Source organism: Triturus cristatus, chromosome 6, assembly GCF_964204655.1.
Source record: "Triturus cristatus chromosome 6, aTriCri1.1, whole genome shotgun sequence".
Classification (NCBI taxonomy): Eukaryota; Metazoa; Chordata; class Amphibia; order Caudata; family Salamandridae; genus Triturus; species Triturus cristatus.
In genome coordinates, this window is record NC_140589.1 from 1,190,630,240 (window position 1) to 1,190,656,321 (window position 26,082).

The following is a 26,082-nucleotide window of genomic DNA, read 5'->3' on the forward strand; positions in this document are numbered from 1 at the left end:
CTGGGTAACACCCTTCATCAGCCAGGCTAGCATGAATCCAGTGGCAAAGTGAGCAAGGCACCCACGTCTGGGCATACCCTGTCAACTTAGGGCAAACAAAGCAAACACAAGGAGATGATGGACGGAGCACTGAAACGTTTCAGACACTCACCCCAGTCACAGATCTGGGTTGACTCCATCATCATTCTTTAGCTCACTCTGCCACCCAGTTCAGACATAGCTATATGCAAATCAGTCTTGACCCTGTGCCTCATGGGAACAGTCCAGCACGAACTGCCAAGCAATGTCTTCCCTGGACCAGAAACAAGCATCCTGGGACCGGTTTCTGGGTAACACCCTTCATCAGCCAGGCTAGCTTGAATCCAGTGGCAAAGTGAGCAAGGCACCCAAGCCTGGGCATACCCTGCCAACTTAGGGCAAACAAAGCAAACACAAGGAGATGATGGACGGAGCGCTGAAACTTTTCAGACACTCACCCCCCGTCACAGATCTGGGTTGAATCCATCATCATTCTTTAGCTCACTTTGCCATCCCAGTTCAGAAATAGCTATATGCAAATCAGTCTTGACCCTGTGCCTCATGGGAACAGTGGAGCCCGAACTACCAAGCCATGTCTTCCCTGGACCGGAAACAAGCTTCCCGGGACCGGTTTCCGGGTAACACCCTCCATCAGCCAGGCTAGCTTGAATCCAGTGGCAAAGTGAGAAAAGGACCCACGTCTGGGCATACCCTGCCAACTTAGGGCGAACAAGCCAAACACAAGGAGATGATGGACGGAGCGCTCAAACTTTTCAGACACTCTCCCCCAGTCACAGATCTGGGTTGAATCCATCATCATTCTTTAGCTCACTTTGCCTTCCCAGTTCAGAATTAGCTTTATGCAAATAAGTCTTGACCCTGTGCCTCATGGGAACAGTCCTGCCCGAACTGCCAAGCCATGTCTTCCCTGGACCGGAAGCAAGCATCCTGGGGTCGGTTACTGGGTAGCACCCTTCATCAGCCAGGCTAGCTTGAATCCAATGGCAAAGTGAGGAAGGGACCCACGTCTGGGCATACCCTGCCAACTTAGGGCGAACAAAGCAAACACAAGGAGATTCTAGACGGAGCACTGAAACTTTTCAGACACTCACCTCCAGTCACAGATCTGGGTTGAATCCATCATCATTCTTTAGCTCACTTTGCCACCCCAGTTCAGACATAGCTATATGCAAATCAGTCTTGACCCTGTGCCTCATGGGAACAGTCCAGCCTGAACTGCCAAGCAATGTCTTCCCTGGACCAGAAAGAAGTGAGAAAGGGACCCACGTCTGGGCATACCCTGCCAACTTAGGGCGAACAAAGCAAACACAAGGAGATGATGGACAGATTAGAAAGTTGGCATTTTCTTGTCATAACTATTTGGTGACTGAAGCCTGTTTCCTGGGGCCACATAACTAGGTTTACTTGTCCTTTATGTATTCTTCCCAGACAGCCAAGCAATAGAGGGACTGAATGTAGGCAAAATGGGGAGAGGAGCTGTGCACAGCCCTACCTGCACTTAACAGACCCTGCCTTAGATCACAAAGAAATTCACACTAGCCTATTATGCACCCAGACATCCCACCAGACATCATGCAGTGCTTCCCCCTGATGGCATGCTTGTGCCCACCCACACACACTGCACTCATCAGAAGCCAGGATAGTGAGGAAGCAGGAACAATGGCAGCTGTTCAGGGATTCTACACTGCTGTGGTTGCCCAATAATTCTTCCTGAAGGTTCAGTCTGTGGGTGGGGTAATGCTCGGTTGATGATTCCAGTGTGCAGCACTACCCACCACCCCATCACTGTGGTTAGTCTGCTCGCAAACATGAGAGGACTCAGATGTAGGGCAGGGCAGTTAAAGCGGAGAGCAGTCACTACTGGCTGAGTCTAGGTGGGCAAAAGGGTGGAAAAGTGGCAGCAGTGGCAACCGGATTCTCTTTGGTGCAGCTACTCTTAACCCTCTCTTGACCTTGATCCTGACTTATTTTTGCCTACCCTGTACTTGAGGACTAGCAAGCCAATTGGGAAGTAATTGATATTCCAGTGGTCACCGATCTAGGACCAACCAGCTGCAACTATTGTGCCATTTGTGCTATCTTGCCACCAGCCTGGTGTGTGGGCCGAGACAGTATTTAAGTCTACAGTATTTAAGTCCACAGGTCTTCAGTTTTCTTAAAACTTTTCTCAGGCCCTGTAACAGCCACCAGGCACTACCCGCAACCCATTTGTTGGGTTAATTGCAATTACAGTTCGAATTTCAGCCACTTTCAGCTTTCAGCTATCAGCTTCTGCCCCCCTCTACAGTCTGCCCTCTAATGACTATGGACTTTTGACTACAGTCACTGGTCAGCTGTGTGGGTGGTGGTAGCACCTGCAAGACCAGGGGGAGGTAAGTGCACATTGCTGCTGTGTGCTCTGTTATAGCGATGCAGACTTTATGACTTTAATGGACTTGTCAGGCCTTGCTTTCATGTTCCTTTGAGCACTCGAGTATAGGAAAGTTTTATTAGCATCGTTTCCTGCTCCTGGGGTGCAATTTTGTTTTTCTGGCCTTCAACCTGGTCCTTACTCTGTGTCTAGTGATCCCTGAGTTCTGTTACAAAATACAGGCTCATCCGGGGCAAGCCGCTGCTTGGACGCTGTCACCGAGGACACAATGTCAAGACACTCTTTTGGTTTTCTGCTTCCTATTTGTTTTATATTCGTTCTACATTTGCCCCCTCCCTTGCTTATTGACTATGGCAAAACAGAAGGCCACAAAGGGGATTGTGGGTGAAGATGAACAGAAAAGTCATAAATCTGCTTGAGACAACTGTGTACTTGACAGGATTGATGATCTTTTGGTGGAATGCAAACAAATCCTAACTCCAGATGCCACCGTGCCGCCCCCCCCCCTCTCCTGCTGCTCCCATTCTTCCATCTTCTGATGTAGCGGGAATCCAGTGGACAAATCCGTGGATTGTTTTTAGATCCAGGGGGCAGGGTCATCAACAGAGCACAGTTGCTCAGATAGCACTGTGTTCTTAGTCCCCTTTAGATATAATTGCTTCACCTGTGCCCTCTTCCCCCTCTGCTATCCTAAATTCTGATTTCAATGTGGTTGATGTGGTTGATTTTCCTTGGAGTAATCATTTTGTTTCCCTGAGTGATTCACAAGCTGATAGGATAAATGTTATTACTGAAGTCACTGGAGGTACTAATCTTGAACAACATTCCATCTATTTGACAGTGTTTGGGTGTCCCACTTATACTAAAGAAGTATTTCTTATTTCCCTTGTTCAATCCTTGAAGGAGAAGTTGGGTGCTCTAAAATCACTGGTTTTATCTTTAACGCCGATAGTCAATATGATACTAACGGATGTATGATGCAACAACGCATTCCGTTGTAACGCATGCCTTTACCACGCATGCATTACAACGCAAATGCCTTTACCACATACAACCTTTACCACGCATGCTTTTACAACGTATTTTGTTGTAAAGCATGTATGGTATAGGTCCATGCATGATAAAAATGTTCCCTAACTCCTGCCCTCAGTCCTCAAGCCAGACCCTGAACCTCCCCCACCCGACCCTTTTCAAAATTACCCGACCTCTGCCCTAATCCTTAAAAATAGTCCCCTGCACAACCCCCACTACTCCTGCCCTTTTAAAATAAATACCCGATTCTGCCCTAAGACCTAATTGTAGAACCCAGCGTGAACCCCACTGTCCCCTGCTCTTTTAAAAAAAATACCTGACCACTGCCCTAATCCCTAAAAATACACTCCTGCGCGACCCACACTGCCCCTGCCCATTTTAAAAATACCCGACCACTGCCCTAATCCCTAAAAATACACTCCTGCACGAACCCCACTGCCCACGCCCTTTTTATTAAAATCCACGACCCTGCTCTAAGGCCTAAACTTAGATCCCTGCGCGACCCACACTGCCCCTGCCCTTTTAAAATTTCCCCGACCACTGCCCTAATCCCTAAAAATACACTCCTGTCCAAACCACCACTGCCCACGCCCTTTTAAAAAAAAATCCACAACCCTGCCCTAAGGCCTAAACTTAGAACCCTGCGCGATCCACACCGCCCCTGCCCTTTTTAAAAATACCTGACCACTGCCCTTATCCCTAAAATTACACTCCTGCACCACCCCACTGCCCCCACCCTTTTTCCTAAGCTCGAAATCTAGAAACCAGCGTGACCCCCACAGCCTTCTGCCTTTTTAAAAAATACCAGCCCCTGCCCTAATCACTAAAAAATACCCGCAACAAAAGCCATCTTAAAAATAATCCTCCTTACCTCAACAGGACAGCGACGAGGCAACTCTTGAAAAAGGAAGCGGAAGGATCTCTTTGCTCCCCATAATGACGTGGATAGCCTTGACCACGCAGGTGCCTTTACCACTGTTACCAGCATATGCCCTCCCCCCGTACGTTGCGTGTTGAAAGCTATGCTTGGTAACAATAAATGCGTGGTAATGGCTGCGTGGAAAAGGCATTGCGTGGAAACAGCGCGTTGTAAAGGCTGTTTCCCAATACTAACTCCTACTAGGGCTCCAGTAACTGCACATTTTTGCCCAAACATTGCTTCTGCTTCCTTTGGGCCCTTATGCCCTCCGTATAACCCACCAACCAGTTTGGGAAAATGTAATATAGAGAGATTCCTTCCCTCATCTGAAGCACAGACCTGTAGAACTGTAGGGGATGGCTAGATTTCCAGTGGCTCTAGTTCCTCCGGTATCAAGCACCAGCCGCACAGGAAAAATATTTCCATCACTTACCCTGGTCATGTTACAAGGAACCCAAATGGTAACCATGCAGAGATTAATGTATCTCAAAGCATGATGAAACATCCAGTTTATGGCTACAATGCAATGATAAACATCCCAAAGCTAACCCCCTGCTTGAAAGTGCAGACAGAAGAGAGTTTAAAAAACAAGACTATCCATTTGATTCATCATGTTTGGGGTTGTCACTCTGTTATATGGGACAACATTGATAGTGCTAAAAGATCAGGCTGTTCTAATTCTGGTGTTGACATCCTTGACTTAGTTTTAGGTTCTTCTGATATGGCTGACAGTCGGGTTGACCTTGATCATAGAACTAATCCACCAGGTAATTCCAACATACAGTTCTAACATACTAGACCTCAAGCCCCTGCTAGTACCAATGGCCCTCCTTTACCACTCAGTCTCATGGATTGACTTGAAGAAATATCCCAGGGAGACCAACTTATCACTATTCAGTGCCAACCCATTTTATGTTGGAGGGGCCAGTACAGAGTCTGACCTGCCTCTTAATTTACACATCATAAATACCCCTAGTGTACTTACCCGATTCAAGTTAATGCTATCATGACGGGGGTAGAAGGTATGGAAGGCATAGTGTCACAGCAGAATGTTGTTTATAAGGAAGGCCTCCCACTGATTTCTTGGAATTTGGCTGGAGTCAAATCAAAACTTATTGAGCAAAAAAGGTTCTCCTTTATCAGAAATTAAGATGTTTGCTTATTCTAGGAGACCTGGACACTGGACAAAATCCTCATTGTGGGGTTTGTTTCATACAGAGTGGAGCTTTAACACCGAGGAATTCAGGGTGGGTGGTTAGGGGGGTTATTGATACTGGTAAAGACTGACATTTTATGTAACCATGAAATTGTTGAATATAGACTCATCTGATTTAATGGTGGTAATGCTTGAATTACCAAAGGTTCAAAATTGGTGTTACCAAATATATATGTTAGGCTATGCCTTTGAATGGTGAATCCCCGATTATATCTCTTTTAGGCGATTTGATTGTTTAGTTCCAGCAGAATGCTAAAGTGATTATAGCTGTTGTTTCTAATTCTACATTTAAACCCTCTCAATTTCTTAGTAAGATAACAGAAAAGGAGGATAAACAACGGGGCATCCCCAGCCTTGAGTGTAAATCTCATCACTGTCTCTCCAAGGTTGCTCTACAAATTGCTTCTCTGGTGGTAGGGTGGAGCTTGAGAGCATGTAATGGAAGAACTCGCCCTGACCAAAAGAGAGCAGACACTTTTATGAGGGGAATCACCACTAGTGTGACTGATTATGTTTTCCTGGAGGTCAGTCTCTGGCCAATACTTCATTACATGGGGATTTTGCCACGTACAGATAGTCACCACAGCCCCCTGAATGTCACATGTGTGGGAAATGACCTCACAAAATTGTTGTCTAATCACAGCACTGTGGTCCCTGAACCTGTTGTGGCCAACAACTGTAGAAGAGTTTCCTGGTCTGGAGTTATGACTAATGAGAACCTCTAAGATGAGATATATCAGTGGTTTAAATATTTTTTTTCCAATTATGAGACTTCCCCTGAGGAAGCTATACCAATCGTAGATATTCATGGAAGAGTTATTAACAAATTACAGAGGATTTATTATTTAAAAAAATCAACTGGTAACATGAAGCCCCTCCCAAAGACCCAAAAAGGTACAGAGAAGCACTATTAGCGGCCAGAACCAACTAGAAATTCATACAGCTCGTCTGGAATACAAGTGTGCAATGATGATGCAAAAAGGAAGTGGGAGGAAGCTAATTGGCAAAACATGCTCCAGGCCCTTAGAATGAACGATGGCTGGACATTTTGTCATATTGTTGCACATGGGACAATTGGAAGCTTGGAAGAACATTTTCTAAAACTATACGCTTAGGCTCAACCTACTAAACAGCCATCCAATGTGGTTGATGAGTGTCCGGAGGGTGATATTACCAAGCTAGGAAATGGGAAGACCGTTAAAAGCTTTTTTAGTCTAGAGAATACCCTTTCTGCTATTAAAAGTCTTAAGGCACTAAAGGTCCCTGGTCCCAATCATAATCCAGGTTATCTATATAAATTAGAACCTGGGCTGTGGGCTAGTTAAATGAACATTCACTCTAGTGCAATAGCAAGGGTTGGGTTAATCCCGGATACCTGGAGGGGGGCAGATATATTCCCAATATTTAAAAAAGGAGACGCTAATTGTCCGCCAAATTAGTGGCCTATTAGCCTAGTAGACAACCTTCAAAAAATATTCACCAGGCAGGTCTTAAATAGATTGTAAAAGTGGATGGAATATCAGAGAATTCTAATGACCTTTCAGGCAGGATTCTATGCCAAAATTAGCTCTTTAGATCAGATTTTTAAATGTGCCCACTTTTATTGGAAATATGTTTTGTTGGGCAACCAAAAACTCAATGTGGCATTTGCTGACCTATGTACTGTATTCAATCTGATAACCCGGAAGAGCCTTTGGAGAGTACTAGCCGGCCAGGGCACTTCCAGGTTGGTTAACTGAATTACTAGCTAGGTTGCATGAAAATAACTATGCGCAGTTCAGGTGGGGTGATAGAGGCGAGCTAACAAAGCGTATCCCAGTCGCAAGAGGGGTTCGACAGGGGTGCGTTTTGCCACCCACCTTGTTCACCTTATATATGAATGATGTAGCTGAGGAAGTGACAAAGTGTGTTGATGATTCTCCAACTCTCAACCGGGTTAAAACACCTATACTCCTGTTTGCAGATGATTCATTATTAATCTCCAAGTCCCTAAAGGGGTTACGAAATATGATAAATACGTTTTTAGAGTTCTGTGGCCATAGGGGTTAGGATTTAAATGCTGCAAAAACCAAATTCATGGTCTTTGGTGAGAATAGCTGGGAAAGACCTTTTGGAAAGGGTCTTTAGCATTCATTATTTGGGGGTGACACTGTCGGATACATGTTGGTGGGTCCACCAAGTAAATAAAGGAGGCCTCATGATATCACATGGATGAAAGGCCATTCTATGCTTACAGAAGAACACATACTTTTGTTCCATTTCCCCGGCTTTGGAGGGCTATTGAGCAAAAGCCCAAAGTGGTGCATTGTGGTGCAGAAGTTTTGGGGTCACACTGATACGATGAGGCACGCAGTGATGGAGAATGTATTTGTTAGATAATTGCTCTCAGTCCCCATAAGTACCCCCTTATCCCACTTTATTTTGATACGGGGATGAAAAGAGTATCTGATCATGTGCTCTTTAAACCAGTTTTATTCTGGATCCATATCTGGACTACTCTGGAATTAGTTGTATATAGAGATTCCTTGAGTGATATAACGAATATGGACAGTGCCTTGGAGATACCCTAGTTAAGGTTTGTTTGTGAATGGTGCAAAACAATTGGGTTTGATAGAATGTGGGACTCACCTGAATTACTTTGTAAGGTGGATAAGCTGGTATTACAATCTACCTACTGGTCTCTAGTGTGGCAAGAGGTAATAACCAGGGGCACTCTGGGCCACCTCACTGAGCAGTTCTTCGCATTTAAACCTACTCCTGCGTTTGAAATATTTATGGACAATATAACACCACCGCTGGCCAAGAGCTTGTTTATTAGATTTAGAACAGGCTGTTTGCCCCTTCAATCGTTAACTAAAAATTTGAACAAAAACTTCTTTTCTGATTCATACCCAGATTGTGGCATGAGTTCTGAGACCTTTGGCACGATTCCGAGCATTGCACTTTATATTACATTATGAGTTTTATACAACTTGGGACTTGTGGTTAATGTCAAATTATAATTTAGACATTGCAGAGATTAGATTATCATTTTGAGGGATTATCTTGATATTCCGACTGAAACAACTGAAATGATATTGCATAGCATGAGGTTTTCTGGGGTTAAGTTTTACGATTTCATTTTATTGTTCTATTATATCATATTTATGTATCAAGGAAAAATAGGAACCTCAGACCCACTCTTCAGTTCACTTCTGGACCTGCGGAAGAACTCCTAGAGGACTGCTCTGTTGCCTCTGACATGCTGTGCACTTTAGAGGACAGTCTTGGTGCGACAAGAGGACTGTCCTGCTGCCTGAAACATGCCCTCAGAGGGCTGCCCTGCTGCGTGAGACCGACATTTCTGCTAGAACCCTAGACTTCCAGAGTGACTCCGAGAGGTAGTTGGCTGGTCTCCTTATTGGGGCCTCAGCGACAGAAAAGGCTCCAACCATCTTGAACTTGCACCAGGACACAGCCTGAATTAGTCCTGGTCCTCCAAAAGGTGCGTCTACAGTCCAGGACTCTTGGAAATGGTGCTAAAGATGCCCAGATAGCCCAAATCCAAATCTTGAGACTATGAACAATTTCTGGCATAAATTTCTCTTAGAACCGAGAAGAGACCAGGACCTACCTGCTTGCCGATCCGCCCAAGGTGCTTCGCCGATCGGCCTTACTTTGTAGCTACTCTCACTACATTCCTCTGCACAGCAGCAAATCCTGTTCAGCCCTCCTCGCAGAATGGTTATCTGGCATTGTGGAGCCCTCGTCAGCTCCCGCCTCCAGCTTTGTCCAGCTAGGGATTTTGAACTTCCATAAAAGAGACTAAAAAGTAGAAATTTTCACTGCGGCTTCGTTCAGCGGCACTCCTATGATGCCAACTCCTCCTCAGACACTGCTGGGTGCCTTGCCCCCTAAACTTTATCGTCTCATACATTTTTCTTTAAAAATTCTTCTCTATCTGGAGGTAAGCGGAGACCGAGCCCAAACCACTTCATGTATCCAAAGCACAAACCATCACATTTTCCCTGGTCTCATATGACTCGATGTCCGTGGTTGGGGTTTTGATGTTTTAGGTGCTATTTTACACTTTAAAATTTAAAAATTCATACTTCCAGTTCTACTGATTGGATTTGTTACATTTTGGTGTCAAATAATTTATTAAAATGCACTTTATTTTTCTAAATGAGTGGGGAATTTTTCTTGGGTTGTGTTTTCATTGTATTACTGTTTCAGTGCTGCATAAATGCCTTACACATTGCCCCTAAGCTAAGCTTGACTACTTTTCTGCCAAATACCAGAGGGTTTAGCATGGGTTAATCTAGTGATTTTTTATGGTTTACCCTGAGAAGTATTGTGCCTATTGCTTGAGTAGGGCTTCACCCTCCTCAACCATCAATCCAATTTCTCACATCACCAGATTGTAAAACAGGCAAAATAATTTCTTGCAATAACTTAAAAATTAAATTTACATTGGGAATGAACTTAAAATCCAACTTAAGAATTTCCCTGTCAGGGAAAATATTTAAATATGTATAAGAAGTAACTAATACTTCTAACTCACCTAACCTTCTCGCTGAGGTGATGCAATTTCAAATGCTTTTTTTGAGAAAGAGCCATATCAGGTTCACGTTCTCTAATGGTTCAAATGACAGCTGCTGCAATCTCCTCAGGACTATGGAGAGATCCCAAGTTGGAGACTCAATCAGTGTCATGTGGTGTTCTGTATCCATGTTATGATATGAGATTCTGTAACTTGGTACCATCATCACCTGGAATAGAAGGGGCTCTAGAATGTAGGAGTTGACGGTTGGTGACAGGACGAAGTAGACTTGTTTCTGGATGTCTCTGTGGCTGGGGCCGATTGCGGAGTACTTGCAATGAATGCTATTTGGGTTACAAGCTGCCTCATCCCTACCTTTTACATTTGGCGATGACTTGAGGATTCAGACACCTGCAGCACAAGTCATTGTAGAGTTTTGGCCTCAACACAAAGCCATTTTTCTTGCCGCGAGTACCACAGAGGACAGCATTTGGCTAAAATGCATATCTTGTGGCACTCTTGCCATTCACATGGTGGTGATTGGGGTTTAAGGTTGTGAAAGTGTAACAGCAGAGCTGTGTACTTCGAGAGACAGCGTGAGAACATAGCTGCGCTGTGAGCTCGAGAGATGACACGAAAGATCGGTATCTGAAGAGATCGAGGGAGTTGCTGACGTGCTGTGATATACACCAGTGCGTGGTTGCTTGGCAACCTCCGTTTATTCCTTGCAGTCAATGAGGTATGACCCACTGCAGCGTGCATCAACACTTTTGTGCCTAGCAATCCCAGCGGAAGTCTGAGGTACTCGAAGGAATTGCTGATGCGCTGTGATGTGAACTAATGCGTGCTTGCCTTGAAACCCCTGTTTACGGGGGGAAATGCTTCCAATGTGGGAATGCTGGCCATATGGCGGATTTCAAGGATTATCCTGGGTGTAAGGTCATTTGGAATGTGTGTGGGAAGAAGGCTCATTTCACGAAGTGTTGCAGATCTGCCAACAGAGCTAAGAAAGTATTTGAGGTTGGGTGTGATAATGATGACTCAATAATCGCTTGCTTTAGATGCACCTTCTCGCAACCTACCCTGTGCATTCCTCGCCAGGGCTTGTAGGCGCTATATAAAAGAAAAATGCTACCGCCGGCCACAGCTTGCAGTGCATGTGCGCGAGCAGTAATCATGCCATATGGTGCCTCTGCTCAAGCGCGCATCCGCGCACATGCACTGCAAGCTGTGGCCGGCGGTAGCATTTTTTTAAGCCCTTACTTAAAGTCTCACCAGACCAGCGCAAGCGCTGGGTCAGGCGAGACCTAGAAAGGACCTGTTTACTCCTACTGGTCACTACACAATATGCTGCCACCACCATGTTCGTGCTGCTCAACTCTTGTTGAAGTCGGGAGCCTCCCACCACTATGAAGATAGTGCTTTAGGCTCTAACAAAGATGCAATCCGTGAGACAGTTGTATGTTATGGTGCACATGCATGATCTGTGTTGGCCTTTAACAACAAAAATCAGCATTTGGGATCCAGTTGTCAGTATAGTTAGGGCACTCAAGGCAGGGGTGCAATTATACTGCCATGAAAAGGACTTTTCCATCCCAACAGGTATTTTGGGGGCATACAAGAAAAAAGAATGCAATACCATCCCTGATACTGCTGAGGACACATGCATCTGAGGCACATTTTATCCAATGATGGAAAAGTATTCTCAACATTGCTCCGACTCCAGGATAGTCATTTTTTATGACTGACCTTGATGCTAGGAGCTATTTGGTTGGGTTTTACTGGCAAAGCACCACCCTGATAGTGGGCTCAGGCACAAAAGGGGCACTTATCTTGAAATCTTCCCATCTACTGTTTTGCCAAAAAAGATTTCTTGCATGAAAAAGTTGAAAGGGTTTCAGAATGTTCTTTCCCGCTGATGCCTTTACCACCATTCCATCCAGCTCAGAGCCGCAATGTTAAGTGTCTGACAATTGTAGCTTTTGTATGAGGGTTCTTTGTGAGGCATCTATCTTTCAAGTCTTCATCCGCATTATCAGGCGTCCTGCTGTCACTGCTCCTGAAAAGGATGCTTCTGTACATTTACCACCAAAAGATACACCAGTAGTATTTGCAAAAATTGCTGATGGATCCCCACTTTCCTTTCTGACAATCATACAACTGCTGACGTCCATCAGCATCTCCTTCCTAGCGTAAGCCGCATACATGTCTGCTCAAATGGCATAGTTTGAAGCTTCAAATTATATTTTAAGCCTAGCTCCTAATTTTTTTTTATACAATGTTTGGTAAAGTGGCCAGGAATGCATTGACCTTGGTGGTTTGCAGAACCTCTCCTTTAAAATCTTGAAGAGAGTTAATTTTACTAAGGAAACATGTAATTATTATCTTGTTAGTGTCTTTCAATTCCTTGAGTATGATTTGCTTACTAACATCTTGTAAGGGCAAATCTCCCACTTGTGCCCCTAATGTATTTCTAAGTAAAATCTCTCTTACTCTTCGGGCTTCTTTCAAAGCCTAATTCCTCCCTAATATGTTTGAGGAGGTCACAGAGCTGTGAGGCGTGAATGTATTTGCCTCTTTGGTCTCCATCAATGGTCTTCCTGCTTCTCCCTCTGCCTCAGCGAGGGCAGAATCTATTGCATCTTTAATAATTGTCTGAAAGTCGGCCCTTCAAACGTGCAGTTTTTCTCCTTCTTTCTTTACTTGGTCAATATTATTCTGTTAGGAGATAGCCTTTCTCCCCCACCGCAATAGCGGAGGCCGTTTGTGAATTCGGCCCAGAAAGAGAAACACCTGCAGCCTACCTGCGCCCCCGCCCAAACCTGCACTGACACTGAGGTGTGATGCCGCTAGTGACTGTGCCTAAACATTAATTGAACAATGCACAAAATATTTCACATAAACAAATCAGTAGAACATAAAACACTAAAGGAAAGTTGTGTGGCTTACCTCTGATAGAGACAGAGGGATACAGGAGGTGGGATGGGGAGGGGTACCTTCATCTAAGCCATTTCTTGATAATAGTGAAGGGATTTGAAATCTGCGATCTGAGGAGGAGTTGCCTTATTTAGTATGGAGTGGGGCAATGAGGACAACATGAGGGGTTAACAAAAATCCTGGTACCACATGAAGAGCTAGACAGACATTCAATGCATCCACACCTCAAACTCATAACACCTGGCATTGCTATGTTGTTTAATTGTGTCACTTAAAGTTTTTTTATTTATTTTAATTTTATGCTGAATATGTAATCACTGTGTGTGGTCCTGCCCATAAACATTGACAGACAAACTTGTTACTGGGCTAATTTGCAGACATGCTCAGGCATAGAAGTGACACAAAGCAAGCACATATGATAATTTAAGCGGGGAGGGGTGGGGCAGGGAAGGCCTTTCACAGAAACAATGGTGTGGTTCTAATAAAAGATAGGCCTGGGCCAAAATTCCGTTCCATTCGCGGAAATTGCGATAATTTGGCATTTTCGCGTTCCGCGGAAAGCGCGAAAATGTAAAAATTTTCGCATTCCACAGCTTAGCGATAATTTGTTTCTTGCTCGCGCTGTAAAAAAATACATTCTCGCGTGCGCGCGATCACCTTACCTGAATCCCCGCGTTCGCTGACAAGTTTTCCCGACCCGGTCGCGTTCTCCACGAGATATTGGATTGTTGGTAGCCATTTTGCGCTGTCTCGCAACAGTTCGCACTTGCATTGTCGCGCGATCACGTCATTCTTCTCGCGATCATGCACCGAGAAGATTGAGATCTCGAACATGTCATTCTACACCGCGAGCGAGAGCGTGAGGACGCGTGCACGTCTAATCGAACGGGAAAAGGAGAAAGAGACCCGAACACGTCATATCCAACGCGACAGAGAGCAAGAGAACGCGAGCATGTTATTTTCGACACGCCATCGACATCCGGCGGAAGTAATGTGAAGCTCGAGAACTCGAACATGTAAAATTTTCAATTTGGAGAAGAATATCAGCTCTAGCAGCATGAAACCTTCTGCAAATGATGATTTTGGATGAAAACAACTCCTCAGATTGACACTTGGCTGTCCTTTTTTGTTCAAGGAGTCCTTTTTTAAAAAGGTGGGGAGAGGGAGGAAGTGACACAGAATCTCCAACTTCCTGTTCCTGTCCAGCAGGCTCCTCCCAGTGCTTTGTCCATCTCCTGCTCATTCTGCCTTTGGATTTTGAGTTGGAAAGATCACTCTTTGTGTCTGCTGCATCATTGCAATTGGATTTGAGGATTTTTTGAACAGGATATTTTACAAGTAAGTGGTTGTTGTGTCTGTTTGATTGTGGGCATTGCAGTTGTTGTAACTACAATTTATTTTTGGTAACTATCATCATTCCTTTTTCTAAAAATGTTGTGGGTAGTAGTAGTCAGTAGTAGGCCCGAGCTAGTCATGGGCATGGCCTCATGGGTGTGTGCATGATGAAGCAACTGTTCCTTTGGTGTTTTTTTAATGTATTTCATTTTCAAGCATCATTTAGGGAAATGGATGGCATTGGATTGAGCTGGGGAAGTGTGTTCTTTTGGGGTGGCCTTTCTGATGTTGTTGGGCCTGGCCATGTGGCTGGTGGCCATTTTGAAGCCTAGGCCTGCAAGTTTGCTTGGCCTTGTCTGCCAACAGGCCTGCTTTCATCCACTAGGATCAGAGCAGGTAGCCACAGCTTTATTAATCAAGTGTTTTCTGTGTGGTCTGTTGAATTTAGACATCATTTAGGGCATGGATGGTATTAGATTGAGTTGGGGAAGTGTGTTTTTTTTGGAGTGGGCTTTCTGATGTTGTTGGGCCTGGCCATGTGGCTGGTGGCCTAGGACTGCAAGCTTGCCTGGCCTTGTCTGCCAACAGCCCTGCTTTCATCCACTAGGATCAGAGCAGGTAGCCACAGCTTTATTAATCAAGTGTTTTCTGTGTGGTCTGTTGAATTTAGACATCATTTAGGGCATGGATGGCATTGGATTGAGTTGGGGAAGTGTGTTTTTTTTGGTGGTCTTTCTGATGTTGTTGGGCCTGGCCATGTGGCTGGTGGCCATTTTGAAGCCTAGGCCTGCAAGCTTGCCTGGCCTTGTCTGCCAACAGGCCTGCTTTTGCATCCACTAGGATCAGAGCAGGTAGCCACAGCCTTATTAATCAGGTGTTTTCTGTGTGGTCTGTTGAATGTTTAGACATCATTTAGGGCATGGATGGCATTGGATTGACTTGGGGAAGTGTGTTTTTTTGGGGTGGCCTTCCTGATGTTGTTGGGCCTGGCCATGTGGCTGGTGGCCATTTTGAAGCCTAGGCCTGCAAGCTTGCCTGGCCTTGTCTGCCAACAGGCCTGCTTTTTCATCCACTAGGATCAGCGCAGGTAGCCACAGCTTTATTAATCAAGTGTTTTCTGTGTGGTCTGTTGAATTTCTAGACATCATTTAGGCCATGGATGGCATTGGATTGAGTTGGGGAAGTGTGTTTTTTTGGGGTGGCCTTTCTGATGTTGTTGGGCCTGGCCATGTGGCTGGTGGCCATTTTGAAGCCTAGGCCTGCAAGCTTGCCTGGCCTTGTCTGCCAACAGGCCTGCTTTTTCATCCACTAGGATCAGAGCAGGTAGCCACAGCTTTATTAATCAAGTGTTTTCTGTGTGGTCTGTTGAATTTCTAGACATCATTTAGGCCATGGATAACATTGGATTGAGTTGGGGAAGTGTGTTTTTTTGGGGTGGCCTTTCTGTTGTTGGGCCTGGCCATGTGGCTGGTGGCCATTGTGAAGCCGAGGCCTGCAAGCTTGCCTGGCCTTGTCTGCCAACAGGCCTGCTTTTTCATCCACTAGGATCAGAGCAGGTAGCCACAGCTTTATTAATCAAGTGTTTTCTGTGTGGTCTGTTGAATTTAGACATCATTTAGGGCATGGATGGTATTAGATTGAGTTGGGGAAGTGTGTTTTTTTTGGGGTGGGCTTTCTGATGTTGTTGGGCCTGGCCATGTGGCTGGTGGCCTAGGCCTGCAAGCTTGCCTGGCCTTGTCTGCCAACAGGCCTGCTTTTTCATCCACTAGGATCAGAACAGGTAGCCACAGCTTTATTAATCAAGTGTTTTCTGTGTGGTCTGTTGAATCTTTAGACATCATTTAGGGCATGGATGGCATTGATTGAGTTGGGGAAGTGTTTTTTTTTGGGGTGGCCTTCCTGATGTTGTTGGGCCTGGCCATGTGGCTGGTGGCCATTTTGAAGCCTAGGCCTGCAAGCTTGCCTGGCCTTGTCTGCCAACAGGCCTGCTTTTTCATCCACTAGGATCAGAGCAGGTAGCCACAGCTTTATTAATCAAGTGTTTTCTGTGTGGTCTGTTGAATTTAGACATCATTTAGGGCATGGATGGTATTAGGTTGAGTTGGGGAAGTGTGTTTTTTGAGGTGGCCTTTCTGATGTTGTTGGGCCTGGCCATGTGGCTGGTGGCCATTTTGAAGCCTAGGCTTGCAAGATTGCTTGGCCTTGTCTGCCAACAGGCCTGCTTTCATCCACTAGGATCAGAGCAGGTAGCCACAGCTTTATTAATCAAGTGTTTTCTGTGTGGTCTGTTGAATTTAGACATAATTTAGGGCATGGATGGTATTAGATTGAGTTGAGGAAGTGTGTTTTTTTTGGGGTGGGCTTTCTGGTGTTGTTGGGCCTGGCTATGTGGCTGGTGGCCTAGGCCTGCAAGCTTGCCTGGCCTTGTCTGCCAACAGGCCTGCTTTCATCCACTAGGATCAGAGCAGGTAGCCACAGCTTTATTAATCAAGTGTTTTCTGTGTGGTCTGTTAAATTTAGACATCATTTGGGGCATGGATGGCATTGGATTGAGTTGGGGAAGTGTGTATTTTTTTGGTGGCCTTTCTGATGTTGTTGGGCCTGGCCATGTGGCTGGTGGCCATTTTGAAGCCTAGGCCTGCAAGCTTGCCTGGCCTTGTCTGCCAACAGGCCTGCTTTTTCATCCACTAGGATCAGAGCAGGTAGCCACAGCTTTATTAATCAAGTGTTTTCTGTGTGGTCTGTTGAATTTTTAGACATCATTTAGGGCATGGATGGCATTGGATTGAGTTGGGGAAGTGTGTTGTTTTGGGGTGGCCTTCCTGATGTCGTTGGGCCTGGCCATGTGGCTGGTGGCCATTTTGAAGCCTAGGCCTGCAAGCTTGCTTGGCCTTGTCTGCCAACAGGCCTGCTTTCATCCATTAGGATCAGAGCAGGTAGCCACAGCTTTATTAATCAAGTGTTTTCTGTGTGGGGTGTTGAATTTAGACATAATTTAGGGCATGGATGGTATTAGATTGAGTTGGGGAAGTGTGTTTTTTTTGGGGTGGGCTTTCTGATGTTGTTGGGCCTGGCTATGTGGCTTGTGGCCTAGGCCTGCAAGCTTGCCTGGCCTTGTCTGCCAACAGGCCTGCTTTCATCCACTAGGATCAGAGCAGGTAGCCACAGCTTTATTAATCAAGTGTTTTCTGTGTGGTCTGTTGAATTTAGACATCATTTAGGGCATGGATGGTATTGGATTGAGTTGGGGAAGTGTGTATTTTTTTGGTGGCCTTTCTGATGTTGTTGGGCCTGGCCATGTGGCTGGTGGCCATTTTGAAGCCGAGGCCTGCAAGCTTGCCTGGCCTTGTCTGCCAACAGGCCTGCTTTTTCATCCACTAGGATCAGAGCAGGTAGCCACAGCTTTATTAATCAAGTGTTTTCTGTGTGGTCTGTTGAATTTTTAGACATCATTTAGGGCATGGATGGCATTGGATTGATTTGGGGAAGTGTGTTGTTTTGGGGTGGCCTTCCTGATGTTGTTGGGCCTGGCCATGTGGCTGGTGGCCATTTTGAAGCCTAGGCCTGCAAGATTGCCTGGCCTTGTCTGCCAACAGGCCTGCTTTTTCATCCACTAGGATCAGAGCAGGTAGCCTTAGCTTTATTAATCAAGTGTTTTCTGTGTGGTCTGTTGAATTTCTAGACATCATTTAGGCCATGGATGGCATTGGATTGAGTTGGGGAAGTGTGTTTTTTTGGGGTGGCCTTTCTGATGTTGTTGGGCCTGGCCATGTGGCTGGTGGTCATTTTGAAGCCTAGGCCTGCAAGCTTGCCTGGCCTTGCCTGCCAACAGGCCTGCTTTTTCATCCACTAGGATCAGAGCAGGTAGCCACAGCTTTATTAATCAAGTGTTTTCTGTGTGGTCTGTTGAATTTAGACATCATTTAGGCCATGGGTGGCATTGGATTGAGTTGGGGAAGTGTGTTTTTTTGGGGTGGTCTTTCTGATGTTGTTGGGCCTGGCCATGTGGCTGGTGGCCATTTTGAAGCCTAGGCCTGCAAGCTTGCCTTGCCTTTTCTGCCAACAGGCTTGCTTTTTCATCCACTAGGATCAGAGCAGGTAGCCACAGCTTTATTAATCAAGTGTTTTCTGTGTGGTCTGTTGAATTTTTAGACATCATTTAGGGAATGGATGGCATTGGATTGAGTTGGGGAAGTGTGTTTTTTTGGGTTGGCCTTTCTGATGTTGGTTGTCTTAAAGACATGCTTTTGTTGTATGTGTCAGGCGTGTTGGTGTGCAATGCATGCACCCTGCAGACCTTTTTGGGCCCTGTGAATGTTCGTATTTCCATTTTGTTTCATTAAAAAGGCAGAGCAGTGTGCTTTAGCATGCATCCTTTACCTTGCTTTTATAGGCCTTTTGTCAGCTCCTGGTGTTTCCCAGGCCCCCCGGATTGTTTATGATTTGTGAGTGTCCATGTGGGTGGTGGCCTATTTTTGTGTTTGGACTGGCAGTTATTAGTGTCCTGCTTTTGCCATAGGCCTGCATGGTTTTCCTATTGGCTATTTGGCTAACTGCTTCCATCCATCCACCCCCTTTGCCAGCAGCAGCTCCATGGATGCTGAGCTGCTCAAATAATTTAATGGCAAATAGGGTCCACCCCACTTCCATTACATTTTTATTTTGGTGGTTATTATTAACTTTCCTATCCTTCCTGAGAGTGTAGTGTGTGACTGTACACAGTAGTATAACATAGCCCTAGTTAAAAAAAAAAGTCATAAATGGCTAGACTATCTTTTGTTTGCACTAGTACAGTACTAAGTAACTGAACCACAACAACAAATGCAACATTTCACTGATGTTCTTCTCCTGGCTTATTTGCTTTTAGGTGCACAAAAGACAGAGGAGGAGGTGTCATCAGCATCACCCGGCTACCCGTTGTACTGCTAGCCAGACAGAAGTCCTGCTGCGCATCACGTCCACGTGTGACCAGAACTTGTTGTGCATCTGCATCCTGCCTGACATCTGAAGAAGATGGCCCCAAAGAAAGGTAACAGGTCCAGTACCAAGAAAGTTGCCGGTGAGAAGAAGGAACAGAAAAAGGAAGTGCCATTAACCACGACTGGTGGCGTGCCGGCCAATGTTTTTTTTGGCACCAAAAAAGTTACGCCTGCAGCAGCATTGTCCGGGAACCAAGCTGGGAGAAGCACAGCGGTCCAACCCCACCAACCTAGGCCCAAGGGCTTTAGTGTCCCAGAGGTAGCCAGTCTACTAACGAGCAGAGATGTTGAAGAAATGTCATTACCGCAAAGTAGTACACAATCAAGTTCAACGCAGGCGCAAACTCAGCAGATCAGTGTGCAGCCGCAACAAGAACAGCAGCAGCCACAACAAGAACAGCAGCAGCCGCAACAAGAACAGCAGCACCCGCAACAAGAACAGCAGCAGCCGCAACAAGAACAGCAGCAGCCGCAACAAGAACAGCAGCGGCTGCAACAAGAACAGCAGCAGCCGCAACAAGAACAGCAGCAGCCGCAACAAGAACAGCAGCGGCCGCATCAGCCCACCATAGTAGTTGTTGCTCCTGACATAGGGGCATTTCAGGAAATCGAGCTTCCTGCAGACAAAGTGGAGCAAAGTCAAACCACTGTTTCAGAAGATCTATTGCCTTCCAGACCACCAGCAAGGAAAAGAAGGCTTAGTCCATCATCTTCTTCTTCAAGCCCCGCTTCTGATGATCGTGATGCCACTTGGCTCCCACAAGCTCAGTCTGAGAGTGATATACGCCACAAGACAATGCTTCTGAAAAGGAAGGTCCCAGAAAAACTTAGAGTTATGGAGGTAGATGTAGAAGAGGGGGGTGATGATGATGTTGATGAAGACGAGCCAGTCATCACGCACATTACTCCCGCCCCAAAGGAATTGGAGACCAACATTCTCACCCTATCCAGAAAGGCTGCTACTGAGCGGGATGTAGCACGGATATCACCAACACAGGTTACACCACCACTACCTCCAGCTGCCATATTTTCCAAGGCCCGTCAGGGACCCACATCCATCTCAACCATCTCAGTAGGTAGCGGTAGTAAAAGTCACAGTCTAGGTGCACAGGGTCACATTTCAAGCACACTCTCCAGTTCATCTGGTATTGAAAGTGGCACATCCAGCAGTGCCAGAAAGTTCTCCTCCCCAGTTTGGGACTTCTTTACTGTTAGCGCCAAGGAGGAGAACGTTGCTATATGCTCAATTTGTCGGCAAGGTGTTCGGCGTGGTAAGCTTGGTACAAACTATGGTACCAGAGTACAAGCAAGTCATCTCAGAATACTTCACACTATCGTGTGGGAGGATCACCTACTTAAGTTAAAAGAAAGTAGAAAAACTCAACCCATTAAAGTTGGTCAGGATGAATCAGGGAGCGATATTATTGCGGTGGCAGGTGAAGAAGAGGGAGGCATTTCTAGCCCTGTCCCCAGTAGTGCAGTGGGAACGCCCACATCCTCCTTAGTAACATCAGAGTGGCACCGCAGTAAGAGCCATACTCTAAGTCAGGCTGAGAGTGAGACACCAAGGCGACCGAGACCGAGTACCGCAATGAGACAATCTGTGTCGTTGAGCCTTAGTGGGTTAATGAAAACAGCACCACAAAGGAAAGTAATCCAGCCTACCATTGAGAGCATGTTTAGGTTGGAGGGGCAGTTCCAACGCAACCACCCAATGGCACGATTGTACAATGTGAAGCCTGCTAAAATGTTAGCGCTGGACCTTCTTCCTTTTTCATTTGTGGAAGGGGTGGGTTTCCTTGAATTTGCGTCTGCCATCTTCCCTAAATGGAAGGTTCCCAGCCGGTCCTATTTCACAAGAATTGCTGTTCCAGCACTACATCATGATGTGCTGGATTTGGTTGGACAAGCTTTGCAGCAGAGTGAAGTCAGCAAGGAGGACTTTACAATGGGCCAAGCTATCCCATTATTGCAAATGATAGAGCATCAGCTGAATAATGTGTCTGAATCATACAAAGGTGTAGAGGACAAAAGGCAAGCCCATGACTTGGTGGAGAGCTTATCCCGGCGCTTAGCTGAAAATGTAAGGATACAAAATAACATTTTGTCACAAGAACATTACATTTGTGCCACAATTCTGGATCCACGTGCAAAACTTGGACTGAAGACATTCTTTGCTTTTTCCGAAATTGATGTTGCCCGCTACAAAAGTTGTATAGCTGAAGCAGCCAGTAAGTTGGAAAACGAACGGCTGCTAATTAAAAGCCCGCAAGATCAACCCACAAGAAGTACTGAAGCAGGCCATGCAGGATCAAGTGCAACTTCGTCGGCTGAGGGCAGTGCGTTTGGATCACAACACTCACCATCACTATCGACCACAGAAACAATAACTGGATCATTAGGCCGAGTACAATCATTACACGATTGGTATGTAAAGTTAGGCATTAATAAGCACTGTGCTGATGCACAGAAAAAACAGCACAAAAGCTTACCAGCAGCAACCCTGAACATTGAGCGGATGGTCCAGGCCTATCTGGACGACCCAACAGAGGTGTACATTGATCAAAACCCATTGCAGTATTGGTATAGGAAAAGGTCTGAATGGCCACAGCTCAGCAGGCTGGCAATAAGCTATCTGGCTTGCCCTGTCGCAAGTGTCTCTTCCGAACGTGTTTTCAGTGCTGCTGGTTCCATTGTAACATTGAGAAGGACCAGTCTCTCGCCCAAAAACGTGGAGAGGTTAACAATGATCAAAATGAATCAGCACTTCATACCACCGAATTACACAATACATGAAGCAATGGAGGAAGATGAGGACTGCCTGAAACATGCCCTCAGAGGGCTGCCCTGCTGCGTGAGACCGACATTTCTGCTAGAACCCTAGACTTCCAGAGTGACTCCGAGAGGTAGTTGGCTGGTCTCCTTATTGGGGCCTCAGCGACAGAAAAGGCTCCAACCATCTTGAACTTGCACCAGGACACAGCCTGAATTAGTCCTGGTCCTCCAAAAGGTGCGTCTACAGTCCAGGACTCTTGGAAATGGTGCTAAAGATGCCCAGATAGCCCAAATCCAAATCTTGAGACTATGAACAATTTCTGGCATAAATTTCTCTTAGAACCGAGAAGAGACCAGGACCTACCTGCTTGCCGATCCGCCCAAGGTGCTTCGCCGATCGGCCTTACTTTGTAGCTACTCTCACTACATTCCTCTGCACAGCAGCAAATCCTGTTCAGCCCTCCTCGCAGAATGGTTATCTGGCATTGTGGAGCCCTCGTCAGCTCCCGCCTCCAGCTTTGTCCAGCTAGGGATTTTGAACTTCCATAAAAGAGACTAAAAAGTAGAAATTTTCACTGCGGCTTCGTTCAGCGGCACTCCTATGATGCCAACTCCTCCTCAGACACTGCTGGGTGCCTTGCCCCCTAAACTTTATCGTCTCATACATTTTTCTTTAAAAATTCTTCTCTATCTGGAGGTAAGCGGAGACCGAGCCCAAACCACTTCATGTATCCAAAGCACAAACCATCACATTTTCCCTGGTCTCATATGACTCGATGTCCGTGGTTGGGGTTTTGATGTTTTAGGTGCTATTTTACACTTTAAAATTTAAAAATTCATACTTCCAGTTCTACTGATTGGATTTGTTACATTTTGGTGTCAAATAATTTATTAAAATGCACTTTATTTTTCTAAATGAGTGGGGAATTTTTCTTGGGTTGTGTTTTCATTGTATTACTGTTTCAGTGCTGCATAAATGCCTTACACATTGCCCCTAAGCTAAGCTTGACTACTTTTCTGCCAAATACCAGAGGGTTTAGCATGGGTTAATCTAGTGATTTTTTATGGTTTACCCTGAGAAGTATTGTGCCTATTGCTTGAGTAGGGCTTCACCCTCCTCAACCATCAATCCAATTTCTCACATCACCAGATTGTAAAACAGGCAAAATAATTTCTTGCAATAACTTAAAAATTAAATTTACATTGGGAATGAACTTAAAATCCAACTTAAGAATTTCCCTGTCAGGGAAAATATTTAAATATGTATAAGAAGTAACTAATACTTCTAACTCACCTAACCTTCTCGCTGAGGTGATGCAATTTCAAATGCTTTTTTTGAGAAAGAGCCATATCAGGTTCACGTTCTCTAATGGTTCAAATGACAGCAATCTCCTCAGGACTATGGAGAGATCCCAAGTTGGAGACTCAATCAGTGTCATGTGGTGTTCTGTATCCATGTTATGATATGAGATTCTGTAACTTGGTACCATCATCACCTGGAATAGAAGGGGCTCTAGAATGTAGGAGTTGACGGTTGGTGACAGGACGAAGTAGACTTGTTTCTGGATGTCTCTGTGGCTGGGGCCGATTGCGGAGTACTTGCAATGAATGCTATTTGGGTTACAAGCTGCCTCATCCCTACCTTTTACATTTGGCGATGACTTGAGGATTCAGACACCTGCAGCACAAGTCATTGTAGAGTTTTGGCCTCAACACAAAGCCATTTTTCTTGCCGCGAGTACCACAGAGGACAGCATTTGGCTAAAATGCATATCTTGTGGCACTCTTGCCATTCACATGGTGGTGATTGGGGTTTAAGGTTGTGAAAGTGTAACAGCAGAGCTGTGTACTTCGAGAGACAGCGTGAGAACATAGCTGCGCTGTGAGCTCGAGAGATGACACGAAAGATCGGTATCTGAAGAGATCGAGGGAGTTGCTGACGTGCTGTGATATACACCAGTGCGTGGTTGCTTGGCAACCTCCGTTTATTCCTTGCAGTCAATGAGGTATGACCCACTGCAGCGTGCATCAACACTTTTGTGCCTAGCAATCCCAGCGGAAGTCTGAGGTACTCGAAGGAATTGCTGATGCGCTGTGATGTGAACTAATGCGTGCTTGCCTTGAAACCCCTGTTTACGGGGGGAAATGCTTCCAATGTGGGAATGCTGGCCATATGGCGGATTTCAAGGATTATCCTGGGTGTAAGGTCATTTGGAATGTGTGTGGGAAGAAGGCTCATTTCACGAAGTGTTGCAGATCTGCCAACAGAGCTAAGAAAGTATTTGAGGTTGGGTGTGATAATGATGACTCAATAATCGCTTGCTTTAGATGCACCTTCTCGCAACCTACCCTGTGCATTCCTCGCCAGGGCTTGTAGGCGCTATATAAAAGAAAAATGCTACCGCCGGCCACAGCTTGCAGTGCATGTGCGCGAGCAGTAATCATGCCATATGGTGCCTCTGCTCAAGCGCGCATCCGCGCACATGCACTGCAAGCTGTGGCCGGCGGTAGCATTTTTTTAAGCCCTTACTTAAAGTCTCACCAGACCAGCGCAAGCGCTGGGTCAGGCGAGACCTAGAAAGGACCTGTTTACTCCTACTGGTCACTACACAATATGCTGCCACCACCATGTTCGTGCTGCTCAACTCTTGTTGAAGTCGGGAGCCTCCCACCACTATGAAGATAGTGCTTTAGGCTCTAACAAAGATGCAATCCGTGAGACAGTTGTATGTTATGGTGCACATGCATGATCTGTGTTGGCCTTTAACAACAAAAATCAGCATTTGGGATCCAGTTGTCAGTATAGTTAGGGCACTCAAGGCAGGGGTGCAATTATACTGCCATGAAAAGGACTTTTCCATCCCAACAGGTATTTTGGGGGCATACAAGAAAAAAGAATGCAATACCATCCCTGATACTGCTGAGGACACATGCATCTGAGGCACATTTTATCCAATGATGGAAAAGTATTCTCAACATTGCTCCGACTCCAGGATAGTCATTTTTTATGACTGACCTTGATGCTAGGAGCTATTTGGTTGGGTTTTACTGGCAAAGCACCACCCTGATAGTGGGCTCAGGCACAAAAGGGGCACTTATCTTGAAATCTTCCCATCTACTGTTTTGCCAAAAAAGATTTCTTGCATGAAAAAGTTGAAAGGGTTTCAGAATGTTCTTTCCCGCTGATGCCTTTACCACCATTCCATCCAGCTCAGAGCCGCAATGTTAAGTGTCTGACAATTGTAGCTTTTGTATGAGGGTTCTTTGTGAGGCATCTATCTTTCAAGTCTTCATCCGCATTATCAGGCGTCCTGCTGTCACTGCTCCTGAAAAGGATGCTTCTGTACATTTACCACCAAAAGATACACCAGTAGTATTTGCAAAAATTGCTGATGGATCCCCACTTTCCTTTCTGACAATCATACAACTGCTGACGTCCATCAGCATCTCCTTCCTAGCGTAAGCCGCATACATGTCTGCTCAAATGGCATAGTTTGAAGCTTCAAATTATATTTTAAGCCTAGCTCCTAATTTTTTTTTATACAATGTTTGGTAAAGTGGCCAGGAATGCATTGACCTTGGTGGTTTGCAGAACCTCTCCTTTAAAATCTTGAAGAGAGTTAATTTTACTAAGGAAACATGTAATTATTATCTTGTTAGTGTCTTTCAATTCCTTGAGTATGATTTGCTTACTAACATCTTGTAAGGGCAAATCTCCCACTTGTGCCCCTAATGTATTTCTAAGTAAAATCTCTCTTACTCTTCGGGCTTCTTTCAAAGCCTAATTCCTCCCTAATATGTTTGAGGAGGTCACAGAGCTGTGAGGCGTGAATGTATTTGCCTCTTTGGTCTCCATCAATGGTCTTCCTGCTTCTCCCTCTGCCTCAGCGAGGGCAGAATCTATTGCATCTTTAATAATTGTCTGAAAGTCGGCCCTTCAAACGTGCAGTTTTTCTC